Raw genomic sequence first — 15,984 nt, forward strand, 5'->3', positions numbered from 1 at the left:
GTATTTGTGCAGTGTATACATAGTCACAGTATAAAGTGGACATTTTTATCAGATATCATCAATTACATCAACTGTACTCCGACATACTATTTAAAAAGTTGAACAATTATATGTGGTAGTGCCTCAAGCTGGAAGATTGAAGGTAAAATGTGAAATGTTTTCTCTACAGCTCTAAGTAGCATGTTTTTGCATGCTATATTGCAGAAAAACTGAGATGATTACATTGTTTGAACAATTGTTTGGGAGGAAAGTAGGGTTTAGTAGTGTATAATCTTAAAAAATATTGTGGAGGTGAGAGAAGAGGCAGGGACCTAGGATTTGTTTAAACTTACAAATTTAGTCTGCTTCATTTTTAAAGAGAAATTACAATAGGCATGCCTAAGAATCCATTCTTGTATATTTGTTTCTTTATCTATGTTTTTAATGCTGGTTATAACTTACCCTATCTTGCCACAGAAAGGACACTTCCTTAGACAGGAAGATAGCAGATTTTAGAAGCTGTGTTACAAGCCATAGCCTTTTAATTTGCTTAGGTTTTTTTTTTGTTTTTTTTTTTAAAGAGAATTTAACCAGTTAACACCTAGTTAATGTACTAAATGCATAGATGAGGTAGGAGAAAGCACCCTAGATCAGGAGGCAAATATCAAAGTAACTTACTTGTTATTTACATCTTGCCAAATTTTTCTCTAGCTTTTTGGTTTTCAAAAATTTTAAATCTATGAAGAGTTAAAATTATAGTACAATACTCATATACCCTTATGCCATATTCACCAATTACTATCTGCCACATTTGCTTTTGTTCTATTTATGCACATCTTCTAAACCATTTGAATGTAAACTGCCGGTATGACATTTCGATACTAAATATTTCAACATGCATCTCCTAAGAATAAAGAACTGTCTTACATAACCAAATGCCATTATAACAAGTAAATTAATAATAATTTCATAGTATCATCCATTGAACATATGGTTCCTATTTGAATGTCCCTAAAAGGGCCCAATATGTTTATTACTGTCCAGAATTGAACCAAACCAAGGTTCATGGTTATATTTGGTTATTATATCTCTTTAGCCTCTTGTAATCTATAATAGTCCCTCTGCTTTGTTTGTTTTTCATATTGTTAATATTTTTGAAGAGTCCAAGCCTATAAATTGTATGTTATACAAGTTGAAATAGAAAAATTTCCCATTCCAACAAAACTCCAAGTAAAGCACTGTTTTTATTCTTTTTTTCAAACCAAATAGGCAACGGAATAATATATATATTTATGGTTTATATTTATATAAACCATATATATTTAATGGTAGGAAACACATGGACATATTAACACATGGACACATTAAATATCCTAAGCCAAAGACTCAGAAAATTTATAGAAACAGCACTAGAAGACAGCATTTTAAATATTATACTGGCAAATATTTATTTTTATTACTTATATATGTGGCAAAAGATAAACATAATAAACATTAGTAGTTATGGTTTTTTTGCAGACTAATCTATAGGTTTAACTTGTCAATCCTGAGGTCCAAAGAATTCTCTCCAATGTTTGACATAACTTTAAATACATACAAGAGCCTTTCAGCCTATCTGTCTCTTTGCAAAAAATATTCTATAAAGTAGGCAGATGACTTTAAATTTTGGGAAAAGCATAGGGTTAGTCACAAAGAAATCTCTAAAAGAGGACTTGTCATAAAAGAAAGCATCAAACAGCTACTCATTAAGCTTCATCTTGCTCAGACTTCTGAAGAATCAGTTCCAAAATGCCTTTTTAGATTGACATAAATATAATTTCATCTTTTAGTCATTTTACTACCTGTCACTGTTAATTCTCTAGGTCTTCTCTTCCAGCTTGATGACTATTATGGCCTAGACTTATTATTTTCGTACTCTGGATTCTTAACACCACTTCTTTCTCTTAGCAAAATTTTCCTCTAGACTGATAAACTAATAATATGTCTTCTTTTCTGGCATGGCCTCATTTTCTGTATATTGTCCTCATAGGTGGCTTGCCCTAAGCACAGCCTGGCTCCAACAGCACTAGAGGATTAAACACACGCAGTGGCTGACTAACTTAACAAAAATTACATGGCTAGCTAGGAAAAAGCCAGGGGTAGAAATCAGGTTTCACTTCTAGTCCCATATTTGTGAGACAAATCACAGAAAGATATGTGCTAGAACTGTTTTTCTAAAAATGGTGTTGCTTATTTTATGTTATTCGTGTATCTTCTAGACCCTATGTAAAGAGTGATAAGTAAGGCCGAAGTTGGAGAGTACAGTCATTAGCTGGAGAGTACAGTCAAAGTTTCTTATGTACCTTCCATAGCATCAAATGACCAGATGGCTCCTATATATTTATTTCACTGATAAACATGCTCTTTTCTCACTTGTTTAAAAAACGCATTGTAGAGCTGATTTTATCAAACATTTTTTATCATCTTATTAGACTATTAGATATTGGAGTATCAGAGCTTGATAGGGAGCCAGTCATATTTAATCTAAGTATAGAAGGTCAGTGTGAAAAACCAAATTATAATTACTTGTAAATTCAGTAATCCCTTCCCATATGAAGCCAAGGGAAACCAAAGCACAAAAAATAAAACAGGCAAATCTATGTATTATTCTCATAGGTGGGTTGACTTATGACAGCCTATATAAAGACAATATCAATAACATTTTACACATTTCAGATTAGTAACTCACACTATAAAATTAATTTTCTTTCTCAACAATTTCAATGAGGTGGTTTGGGTTGGATGTGAATAATATGGTTATTAAGAGTCATTTTTCCTCTGCATATATTCCTCCATCAAATACTTATCACCTTTAGCTTATAACTTGGAGTTCACCTTTGGTACAGAGATATTTAAACGTTTGCAGGGAAAAAAGTAGGAAAAAATATTTAGTTTAAAAAAATGCACAAAGAGAATAATCATATCTATTCATATTTCATAGAATTAATCAATGTAAACATCTTCAAATATGTGCAGCCAGCTTTTTTGTTTTATGAGAAATAATTGTTTCTAAATAATATATATAAAATTACATATTACTGGCATTGAATATACTGTAAGAAATTTGGAGGACAAGTTTTTATCTTCCCATACAACTTCATAGGTAATTTGTTCTAGGTCAAATTTTCCTAGAACATAGAGTTCTTTTAATATGCACATTTGAATCTTCTTTAATTTCAGGGTTCTCCTGTTTATATTTTTAAATATGCCTTCTTTCCATTTGTTGTGGGACATCAATTATCCTTAGTGTTAAATTATTTATTGTCTGTACCTATTAGGTAATACTTGCTTTAAATTCTTCATCTCTGCATTCATTGTGATTATCTTAAGCTTTTCTTCCATGACAATATTCCACTTCTTAGCATTGTCTATAGAATAGACTATTCTTTTTGTGATTTCAGCAATGATATATTAGACTTCAATTTGTTTCCTTAGTGGTACAATCTTCCTTCTTACTTCATTATATTTTTTGTCATCTTATCTTTTGATATCTTAATTTTACTGAATTCATGTTTAGTTGTTTTATAGTGTGAAGCAATTGTAATTACTGTCTTATCCCTGAATTATCTTTCTTCTTGGTTGTCTCTTTTTCCTTCTCTGCTCTAATAATATAAACTAAGTTGAAATGCCATTTCTGCTCATCATGCTCATGGCTAAGTGACTGTCCGGATATTCTAAAATGCTTTAATGATATGAGTTACTTATTAACTCTCTTCTCACCATATTTAAGACCTATTTTCTTTGCCCTCCAATCCGAAGTTTGTTCTCACTTTTCTACCATCTGAGGGTTAGCACAGGGAAAGCAAGAACCTGGCGAGATAACGGCTCCACTTATTCTTCTGTGATTCTGTTAAATACTTGTATAACCCAATCGAGGTGATAAATGTTAAAAACTGGATTTTAGGATTCAGATCATTTCCCAAATTCAGTGTGTTGTTTCAGTGCCTTCACTTTAGTTAAGATTCAGATGTTTACTTTCTAATCTCTTTCACTGGGTTGTTCCTTCCAGAAGTTTCTACAACTCCTCAGTCAGGAAATTACATACTCATTTTCCTTCTCTACACATTTAAAATATGAAGACTTCTTGGGGGGTTTTGCTGACTTACCTATACAGTTTGGCAAGTGGGACAGGAGAGGGGAGGCAGTTGAGGTTAGCAGCCAAGCGCTGCTAGGCCTCTCTGCTGTAGAATAGTTTATTTCTTTCCTTAGCTGTCACTTTTAAAGTTTCTTGCATTAGGTTATAATTTTTTTCCTCTCAGACTGCTTTTAGTGGGAAAGTACTTGCCTTAAAAATACATATATTATTTATTATTTCGTTAGATGGTTGAGATAGGATATTAAGGGATCAGTTTCAATCTATCTCTGGGGCAGTATTTATTTAAATAAATGAATCTTTCCATACAAAGTATTAGAACCTGCTACCTGCTCTTATGGCATAGATTATCAAATTCTCTTTTGCATGGCTGTTTTCTGCCTCCTAAAATTCATTCTGCAATTATTTTTTGAGTACCTGTTATATGCCACGGCACAAGGCACAATAGAGCAGCAAATAAGACAAATAAGATTCTAACATGTGGATATGAGTTAATTTTTAAAGTAAAGATAATTTCAGACATCCATCAATAATAAAAAAAACATGATGATGAAATAGAGAGCAACAGTGCGACAAGACGACTTTACAAAAGTGGTCAGGGAATGGAACAATTCTCAGTTGGTGAATTTTAAGTTGAGATATAAATGATGAGAAAAACCAGCCATGGAAAGATTAGGTAACACAGTATCCTGAATGTAAGAAGAGTAAGTGCAAAAGTCTTAATGTAAGAATGAATGAACTTGGTTCAAGAAACAGAAAGAAGGTTTGTGTTGTAAAGCATAGTATGTGAAAGGGTGTGTGGTTTATGATGCAGTCAGAGAAGTAGGTGGGAGTCAGACAACTCAAGGACTTTAAGGCCAAAGGAGTGTGGCACTTTTGCTGTGTTGACATTGCTATTTTCTATAATTATTCAGAAGTTCTAATTCTTACGCCCATTCTTACAATAGTTAACTTTAAAAGTTATTTAAATGTAAGTACATTTCAAAAAATTACAATGGTAATCAAGTAAATTCATGCAATATAAAAAGTGATCTCCTCCACTATGGAAAACAGTATGGAGGTTCCTCAAAAAACTAAAAATTGATCTACCGTATGATCCAGCAATCCCTCTACTGGGTATTTACCCCAAAGACTTGAAAACCCATATCCGAAAAGATATTTGCACACCGATGTTCACAGCAGCACTATTCACAGTGGCCAGGACATGGAAGCAACTGAAGTGTCCTACGATAGATGATTGGCTAAAGAAGCTGTGGTACAGATATATACAATGAGATATTACTCAGCCAGAAGACGAGATGAAATATTGCCATTTGCGACAACATGGATGGGCTTCAAGATAATCATGCTAAGCGAAATAGCCTAGACAGAAAAAGTTGAAAATAACATGATATCACTTATATGTGGGATATAAACCTAAAAGCAACAAATGATCAGGACAAAGAAACAGAGACTCATGGACATTGACTATAGACTAGTGGTTACCATAGGGTAGGGGGTTGAGGGAGCGGGGAAGTAGACAAGGTAAAGGGGGTCAAATATGTGGTAACAGAAGGAAATCTAACTATGGGAGGTGAATACGCAGTGTAAATATATATATATATATATATGCGCCTTACTGTTAAAGTGTACAGCTGAAACTTATTGGATTTCGTTAACCAATGTCACCATAAAAAATAAATTAATTAATTTTTAAAAAAGTGATCTCCTGCCCCTTACTCTTTTACACCAAATGCTTTACTCTCCCCAGAGGGAGTACTATAAAATTTTGATAGATGTCACAGTAGACATTCCAATGTATTTAAATACATATATATACACATGTGTATAAACATAATCCATACACACATAATACATACACTTTTTAAACACATGCAAATGGAATTATGACATACATCCTGTCTGTAACTTGTTTTTCTTATTTAATATGTCTTACAGATCTTTCTTCATTCTTTCTTAAAAACAGACTATTCTAAGTATGGATTTACTATGGTTTAAACATTCTCCTATTGATAAATAGTTGCCAATGTTTTTAAATAATAAAAACAATGTGAAATTTATGCATCTATCTTAAGAAATTATATAAAGAACACAAAATAAATCTAAAACAGAAAGGAAATAACAAAAATAAGAACAGGAATAAAACAGAAAAAAAAAACGGTGGTTTATTGTTTAAATTTGCAACTGTTTACTAGTACTGTACTGGCCAGTAGTATCAGAAGTATTGGCTACTGGAAGTACCATTGCTTTCTACTTTCTTGAAGGCTCTACAGATGTCTAATTCTAAAACTGAATTCTAAACCGAAACTTATAATTGGTTATTCAATTTTCTATAATAAGTTTAGAATAGAAAATCAGTACTTAATGTACTTTGACATTTTAAACCTGACAAATTAAAACTTAAAACATGGTTTACAAATAGACATCACACCCATAAAGGAAATAACAGAAACAATTAGTAATCTCTCTATGCTCTCTTCATAGAGATTTCAAAATAAATCTAAGGTTATACATAGGATGTGGGTTTTTCACTGGGAGTAGTATTACAGAAGGTTTGTGGTATTAGAAGGGTCATGACACAATGCAGGTTGCTTAGTCTCAAATGCAAGTGTAAAGCTTACATTTAAAAAATATTTTAAATTATGCCCAGAGATAAAATGTAACTAAAGGAGAGATTATGCTACATAAGGATATATTTAAGTTCTCTGTCCTTTGTAAAAGTTAATTTTCAAGACCATAAAAAGGCAACATCTTGACTGTTTTAAAGTTAAATAATACTTTTTTTCAAGGCTATATTATGAAACTATGTTCAACGGTCACAGAGGCAACCATATTAACTTGCAGCAGGGGCCCGATTTCTAAACCTTATTTGATATCTTCAATTCATATATTAAAGCAAAATGTATGAAACAAATTATAACTACATATGAAATTATAGTAGAAGAAAATATACAATATGACTAAATCCGTGATAGTTGATAAGTAATCACTGTGATTAATCAACATAACCTTACTGAAGCATCAATAGCAACTTCTAAGCTTTACTAAGTTATTATTCATTGTACTTTGCCCCAAGACAAATTAATCAGAATAGTAAATGTGGTAAATGGTAGCCTCTCTGTGACTTCAAGGTGACTCATTTGAAACATCTAAAAACAAATCATATGCATATCATGTACTACTGGTAAGTTTCTAAAACAGTTTCCTGTAATTTAAAGTCATGAACACAAAAGTTTGAATATTCTTTGTTTTAGTAACTAGAAGAAATAAAACTACATTTAAACATTTTTAAGAAAACAATAAGTTGAAAAGGAACGAAGAAAATAAATCAAACTTTTTCTCAATGCTAAGACTGATTTAATTCCTTTTCAGCACACACACACACACATAATTTTTAAAGTAATGTTTCTTATAGGCTCAGCTAAATGCACACATGGAAAATTCGTATCTGTCCAAGGTTCAAAAGCTGAAAATATTTCTTATAAATTACAGTGTAATTGGAAACGGATTAATTTTGTGACCAGTACTTAAAATTCCATATAATTCTAGGTGTTGTTAAAAACCACAGAATTATATAAACTATTTTTTTATAACAGATTTTTTCAAAAGAAAAGTTTTAGATTTACAGAAGAATCAAGATGATAGAGCGTTCCCATTTACCCACTGTACTTTCTCCCCTATTATTAACATCTTCCATTAGCATTGTCAATTTGTTACAATTAAGGTGTCAATATTGACATAGTTTTGCTAACTTAAGCCCACTGTTTATTCAGATTTCCTTAGTTTGTTTGTTTGTTTGTTTGTTTTAACCTAATATTCTTTTTCTGCTCTAGGATCCTATGCAGGATATCACATTTTATTAGTTGTCATGTCTCCATAGCTTGCTCGTGGCTGTGATAGTTCCTCAGATTGCTTGTTTTTGATGACCTTGACAGCTTTGAGGAATACTGGTCAAGCATTTTTGTAGGGTACCCTACTCTCAAAATTTGATAATATCTGATATTTTTCTCATGGTAAGATGGGGGTTCTGGGTTATTGGAAGAACACAAAGGTAAAGTGCTATTTTTATAACATCATATCATAGGTACATACTCTTATAATGTGATTTGTAACTGTTATTGTTGACTTTAATCATCTGAGTAAGGTGGTGTTTGTCAGGTTTCTCCACTATAAAGTTACTCTTTTTTTCCTGTTCTTTCCATACTGTACCCTATGGAGGGAAGTTACTATATGCAAAGCCACACTTATGGAGGAGGGATTTATGCTTCTCTTCCTTGAGGTCAGAGTATTTGGAATTCTTCTGCATAGAGATTTATCTCTTCTCCCCTATTTATTAACTTATTCAATCATTATTTATATCACTATCGATTCATGGATATTTATTTTACATGTTCAGATATAATCCAATACTACTTTAAATACTGTTCCACTTTTGGTGACTAGATGCTCTTTCAGTTGGCTCTTTTCTGTCCTTTTAACATATTTCTATTAAAGTAGGGTTTTGTTTAGTTTTTGAGCACTTCTTTACTTTCTGGCATTACCATATACTCTGAGATCATCTTGTATATATCTTGTCCCAGTCTTGGAATCAGCTATTTCTCTGAGGAGTGTTTGTTATGTTAGTTATGTTATGTTATGTTATGTTATGTTATGTTATGTTATGTTATGTTATGTTATGTTATGTTATTTTATTTTATTTTATTTTGTTTTTTGGAAATGGTGTTAGAAACCAAGATCTGTGTGCTAGGTGTAGATAAACTAATTTTTAATAACACCCAGACAATCACTGATACTATGGTACTTAAGAGTCTAACCTTTCTTCACTAATTTTTCAGATGCTACTATGAGCTGGTTTGGGGTATCTGAATAGCCTTTATAGATGTAGCCGTATCTTTAGAACTTTGAGATACTTAATCTCTTTATAATTTAACTGCATAGTAAAGTTGGATGCCAAAGAATCATCTCTGAGCATGTTAGTAAAAAAAAAAAAAAAATTAACTAAATTTTATAATACCTAATAACTAGATAGCAAGCTAAGTAAATTATTCTATATACCTACCTTCTTTTGTTGAGAATTAGTGTTAAGACTAGATAAGATTACAGAATAGCTATTTTTCTAATTTAAAAATGCTTTACAATTTAGGAAGGCTGTTAAAGAAAAATAAAAAAACATTTTAATATTTAAGTAAGTTGTTCAAAACAGAAATTGTTGTTCTTCAAGGGGGAAAAATAACCTTCCAAAGAGAAGTTTGTTAGCCAAGAGTTGGCATATGAGCTAACACTTGTTGTAAAACTATTAACAAATTAGCTCAGGAAACTGGAAAGCACAAACTGATCACTACATTTTATAATAAACTCCATCATTTAGTAATGCCATGGTAATGTAACATTATCAAAATATGTAATATTTTAAAGTTCAATAGTAAAGATTTTATCACTTCCTCTCCATCTCTGTCAAAACTACATACTGATCTGGGCACACTGATTTAAACCTAAATCCTTCATTTTATGTCAGAACAGAATTTTGAGTGGGTGTTTTTAAGTCAAGAGTGGTTGGGGTATTGCCCATCTGAGGCATCCCTAGAGGTTATCTGCTGGGCAAATGAACAAAAGTGGGTAAATGTGACTGGGTACCAGGAAAAGAACAAAAAGTTGGATTTGAGTAGCGCTGTTTTAAATGAAAAACTTTCCATTATTTATAACAAAGCAGAATTAATTTTATGGATGTGTTTAGCCCATAGCAACTGTTAATATGGTTATGACAAATTAATATACTTATCTTTATAATAATCAAAATATAAACTCAATTCCAAGTTAAATATCAGAAAGCTTGAGTTCAATTCCCATCTACTTTCTTCAACTAAGCCAAATAACTTTTCTGCATTTTGTTCCACTACCTGGAAAGTAGAGTTCTATTTAATATTAATGTAAAAGTAAAGTGCTCAACTATTAAATAACATTTGGATCTCTATAATAAAGGTGGAAAATTCCACTAAGTGAAGGAGGAAACAACTTGTAACCACCATTTCCTCACATGTAAATACTATGAATTTTTACAAGTATTGTTTTCTGAATCAACTGCAATTAAATCTTTTTAATGGGTTAATGTCATCTAACTGATCACTCATATGCTTAAATCCTCCAATGATTTTTCCATCTTATGCAGAGAAAGGCCTAAATTCTTAGGTCCTACATAATCTGCCCTATTTACTTCTCAGACTTCCTCTACTTCCCTTCTTACTCCACCCAGAGACCCTACTCAGACATAGTAGGTCCTTTGCCCTAACTAGTCCCTTATCAGGAAATTTCCCCCTCCAAATCTGCATGCCTTACCTGCTTCAAATCTTTGTTTACAGCCCCATCTAATGAGCCCCAACCCTCTCCCTTTCCTATATTTTTTTCTCCATTGTATCCATCATCCTCTAAATTAGACATTATAGAGTTCATTTATTTTGTTCATCTGTCTTCTCTCTCTACCATTAAGCTTGATGAGGAAAGGGATTGTTGTGTGTTTTGTTCACCAAGTCTTCTAAACTATTTAGAATAGTGACTAGCACATAGTGGGTACTTCATAAATATTTCTTGAATTAAAACCAATACCCCATTCGAATTCATAATTTAATCTTCTTCACATGTGGGCTTTTACATGAGAAAGATTAAAATAGTGTGTGATGGTATAAGAGAGAAGGACTATACAGAGTGTGTTAGAGGAGGAGAGACACAAGAAAATTGGCTGAGTTGGCATCATCAGGGAAAGCTGATCGCATCAGGTCAAACTTAAGATGACCTTTGAAATAATAAGCAAGATCAAAGGAGAAGAAAATAAAAACACAGAGTGAATCAGATGACAGGCTTGACAGATTCTTAACTAGTTTATTATGGCTCAAGTAGACGTATACACTGAGAAAAGTAGGAAATGAAGCTGGAAAGGGAGGCAAAAACCAAAGCAGGAAGGAGAGAGCCAGAACTTGAACTTTGTCCTGCAAGCCATGGAAAGCTACTAAAAGATTTTAAGTGATGAACAGGAACTAGTAGGTAACTTCAACGATGTAAGAAGCAGAGTTATAGGAGGCAGTGGATCTGCTATTTAAAAAATCCATAAAACTACCATGACAGTATTTTAAATACTCAGGATAAAACATTTCTTCTGAATCCTGGAAAGAATTTAAGTTACAGAGTGTATTCTTATACAAACAACAAAATCTCATTTTTAAATCTTCACTATGCCTCAGTTTCCTCAACTATAAAATTAGGATATTAACAATACTTACTGTCATACGGTTGTTGTGAAAATTAAATAAGTGAATATACTGAAGTGGCTAAGAATACTGCCTGGCACATTTTATGCAATTAATGATGTTTATACTTTTATTAGTAGTATCCTGGAAGAATTAAAGTTACAAATAATAAGGCCTATATTCCCCCAAATTAAAAAATACCTAAAAAATAAAAAGTTAAATAGGGCTTACAGTGGATGTAAATAAGCTCGGTTAGGTATATATTTTAGTAAAAACCAAAAAACCAAAGCAATTCTTAATTTGAAACTATATATAATTCTTGCAAAGGGGTAAATTCATTATTTGGGGTGGGTAAAAACTGTCTTAAAGGGAACTCAAATACTTTCTGCACTTTCCAGTTTGGTTGTAATTTTTGGAATCCCGTAAGACACTGAGTGAGATTTTTCATATAAGGTCATCTATGAGCTGTTTTTCGGGGGCGGGGGGGGGAGGGAAGGCATTATTATAAAGAATATTAAGTATATTACAGATGTATTTATCTCAGAACAATAACATGTGAAAGATTGTGAATTTTAAATCACAAAAGTGTCAGGTTAACTGAAGAATTTTCGGAAACAAATTTTATAAATTTCAGCCTCATAAGTATATGTACTACAGAATGCTACAGCATTTATAAAAATAAGTATTTCTTCATCTAATGTAGTTCCACATCTATATATGCTTTTACAAAAGTGTAATTTTCATAACTACATTAAAAAAGCAGTATTTAATTATACCAAATAACAGATTATATAATGATATAACTTATTAAATGAAGAGTTTGAAATATTTTATTCACAAGAGAACAACAGTAATTAGAAGGGTTGATCTGAAGAGACTTGAAGTAGGAAAGTGTTTGACTAAGTTCAGTTCTCCCCCTAGTGGAATCTGAAAGTGCTCTAAGACATTTCCTTGACTAAGAATAACCTAAAATGTATTATTCTTAGAATTGAAAAAGGAGTTTCAGATTTCACAACAAGATCTATTTATGGATCTTAATCTGCATAAAATAATTAAATAAATGAGTAAAAGTTGAATCATTAAGATGTTTACTGAAAACACATTTACTAAATATATTAATAGCAAGCTAGCCAAGGAGAACTCAGTAAGCAGAAATACCTCAAAAGCAGAGAAGTAGAGGATACAGAAAAATACATCAGTTATGAAGACATGGCGATGTGTAGAATGGTACAAAGTTTTGAAAAAATGTGAAAAATCTGAAAAGACAGTCTATGTGTGTAGGGTGTGGGTAGGGAAGATGGGGAGGTAATGGTGAGAGATGAAGCTAGAAATGCAGGTTTGGGCAATAATGAAAAGGTAAGCGTTTTATGCTGAGGAGTTTTTATGTGATTTAGTAGATAAAAGGCAGTCAATAAAAGTTTTTATGTTTTAGAAAGATAACTCTGGTAGTTTTGTGAAAGAGCTGAGGCTGGAGAAAAGAAAATTAGATAGGAAGGTACTACGATAGTTGGGGGGCCAGGAGGTGAATTAAGGAAGTGGCAGGGGGAATGGAAAGGCTAGGAAAGATTAAAAAAAATGTTTCTGAAATGATTAAAATTACCTTTGATTTAGTTTTAGATTTACTCAGGACTTTCATCTTTTGAAGGAATTGAAGAGCTGGAAACACACTTTAATCTGTATGAATTACTAAGAATTTTCTGAAGGCAAATCTACAAGAGTAGATGAGCAGGTAAAATGTTGGTAGAAATGTTAACCAGCACAAGCACTTTGTAAAACAATTGGATGTTGTCTAGTAAAGCTGAAAATTTGCATACTCTATGTAACAGCCCTGGTATACTCGGCAGAGGATAAGAAAAGCATACGTGAAGTTCCTACTAGTTTGAATAATTCAATAGTAGATGATACCACTAAGATACAAAAGAAGAAAAATGGGTTGGAATAGGAACCCATTTGATTTTAAACATGTTGACTTTAAATGTCTGTACAATCTGCAGGTGGAGCTGTCTACTGTCCATTAAAACTATTGGTTTATACATCAAAAGACACAATAAATTTAAAAATAAACAACAAAAAAAGACTAACAGTAGATGTTTGCAAAACATAACATCAATATTAAAGAACTACAAATCCGTTAAGAAAAAGACAACCCAAAAGAAAAATATACACAAAAGAATTTAAAAGACACTTTACAAAAGAGGAAATCCAAATGGCCAAATTCATTAGTAATCAGGTCAATGGAAATTAAAACCATGATGAAATATCACTGCATACCCACTAGACTGGCACAAATTAAAACATGTGACACCACTAAGTGTTGGGGGAGGATGTGGAACAAGAACTTTTGTATGCTGCTGTTGGGAGCTTAATCTGGTACAAACACTTTGGAAAATAAAGTTGAAGATTTGCATGCTCTATGACCCAGCCATTCCACACCTTGGTATACATGCTAGAGAAACTTGTGTACATCTGATAAGCATAGTTATAGCACAAGATTGCTTATAACAGCATTGTTCATAATAGTTCCAATCTAGAAATTCCCAAATGATTACTAATACTAGAATGAATATATTGTAATAAATTCATAAAATGGAACATGTACAATAAAAATGACTTACTAAAATAATGTTTAACTATGGGTGGTGAACACACGATGCAATATATATTTGACTTACTGTTGTACACTTGAAACTTATTGGATTTTGTCAATCGATGTCACCTCCCAAAAAATAAATTAAAGATAAATAAAAATAATGTTGAACAAAGAATGAAGAGACAAAAATGAAAATATCCAATATGACTATACAAAATTCAGAAATGGGGAAAACTAAACTGTGTGGATCAGAGATGCATACAAAGATGACACAACTATAAGGAGTTTTATGGTAATCACCATAAATTTTATGATTATCATAAAATTAACGTAAAATTCAGAATAAGAGAGTATGGTGTGATTGGGTAGAATTCTGGGGTACAGGCAACATTCTTTACAGTGGTCATATGTATAATGTTTTTATATATATTATAATTTTGCCTTGTTTATGCACTTCTCTGTATATTACATTAATAATTTTTTTTTTATGTTTTTAAAAATTACTGACGCTAGAGCTGAAGTTCTATGGGATTCATTGTTGTAAAGATGGTTCCTAAAGACATGTAAGTGAGACTCGTCATTTGAATAGTTTATAAAAAGCCGAAAAATCAAGTTCTCAGAATACAAACATTCAGAACTGATAGAGAAGACAGAAAACAACATTTAAACAAAAAAGAATAGGGTCAAAAGTTAGAGGTGTTAGGAAAGCCAAGGAAGGAGAAGAATGCAGAGGATCAAGTGATCAATAATGACGAATGAGATAAGCTCAAGCAGGATAAATACTAAAAAAATACCAATGAATTTGGCAATGAGGATTCCAGTTATCACTTAATCAAGTGCCAATTGATGTTAGCATACTGTCATTGATAGGAAAAATTACATGATTTTCTTTTGTTTTTCAAAAATGACATGGTATATTTCATTTTAAACAAAACATTCATCATACCAAGTTCTTCATTTTAGTAAGGATTTCGGAATCAAGAAAAAGATTTAAACCTTGCTATTTTGTGACTAAGATATATAGAAATGTGGCAAAACTATAATTTTCTTGATGTTAGGAAAGTACAGACTAAACTAGAATTGCATGACAGTATGATTTAAATAGCTAATTACAAATACATTATGCATATCTGAAGTTTTTCTAAATATGTGCTACTTTGTGGAAATATTATCAACAGAACATAAAGGGTACTGTTTTGTAAACTTATATGTCATAATGAATTGTGATAACATATTGACTAAGATCAAAAGATGAGGTTATAATATAATATGTAAGTCTTAGAAATTAACTGAATTTTGAATTGAAATTTAAAGACAAAAGGACCTTTCAGGTGGGAAAAAATTCTAGATGTTGCAAAGAAAACTGTATTTATGACTTGGAAGAGAACATAATAAAAAATTGTGAAAGAAATAAGATTTTAAACATAATGCTTTGCCCATATTGGAAATGTATTATCTTATATTGTACAATAAGAAGTAGGACATACGTAGTGACATAACATTTATTTTTAAAGCTTTAAATTTTCTTTTGAAAATAGCTTTGACAATATAGACATATGATAAACTGTCATTCAAAAATGGACTTGGAACACAGGCAAAAAAGAAAAAAATAGGTAAATTTGACTTCAAAAAAATTAAATACCTGTACATCAAAAGGCGATAACAACAAAGCAAAAAGGCAACCCAAAGAACGGGAGAAAATATTCGTAAACCATATTTTTGGTAAGAGATTGACATTGAGAATATTCTATAAGGAACTTCTAAAACTCAAGAACAACTTGATTAAAAAATGGGCAAAGGACTTGCATAGACATTTCTCTAAAGAAGATATACAAAGGCAAATAAGCACATAAAAAGGTGCTCAACATCACTGATCTTTAGGGAAATGCAAATCAAAACCACAATGAGATATCCCTTCACACCTATTATGATGGCTATTATAAAAAAAAAGAAAATTAGTAAGTGTTGGTGAGGATGTGAAGAAATTGAGACTCTTGTGCTTTGCTAGTAGGAATGTGAAGAAAGTAGTGTAGCTGCAGTGGAAA

General features: G+C 31.8%; 1 protein-coding gene across 3 annotated transcripts in view; it reads right to left on the reverse strand.

Moving 5' to 3' along the window:
- EVI5 (ecotropic viral integration site 5) overlaps positions 1-15,984 on the reverse strand; it is a 186,353-nt gene that overhangs the window by 43,342 nt on the left and 127,027 nt on the right. The gene's annotated exons all lie outside the window — the stretch shown is intronic.

The sequence above is a fragment of the Pteropus alecto genome, unplaced genomic scaffold, assembly GCF_000325575.1.
Source record: "Pteropus alecto unplaced genomic scaffold, ASM32557v1 scaffold25, whole genome shotgun sequence".
Taxonomy (NCBI): domain Eukaryota; kingdom Metazoa; phylum Chordata; class Mammalia; order Chiroptera; family Pteropodidae; genus Pteropus; species Pteropus alecto.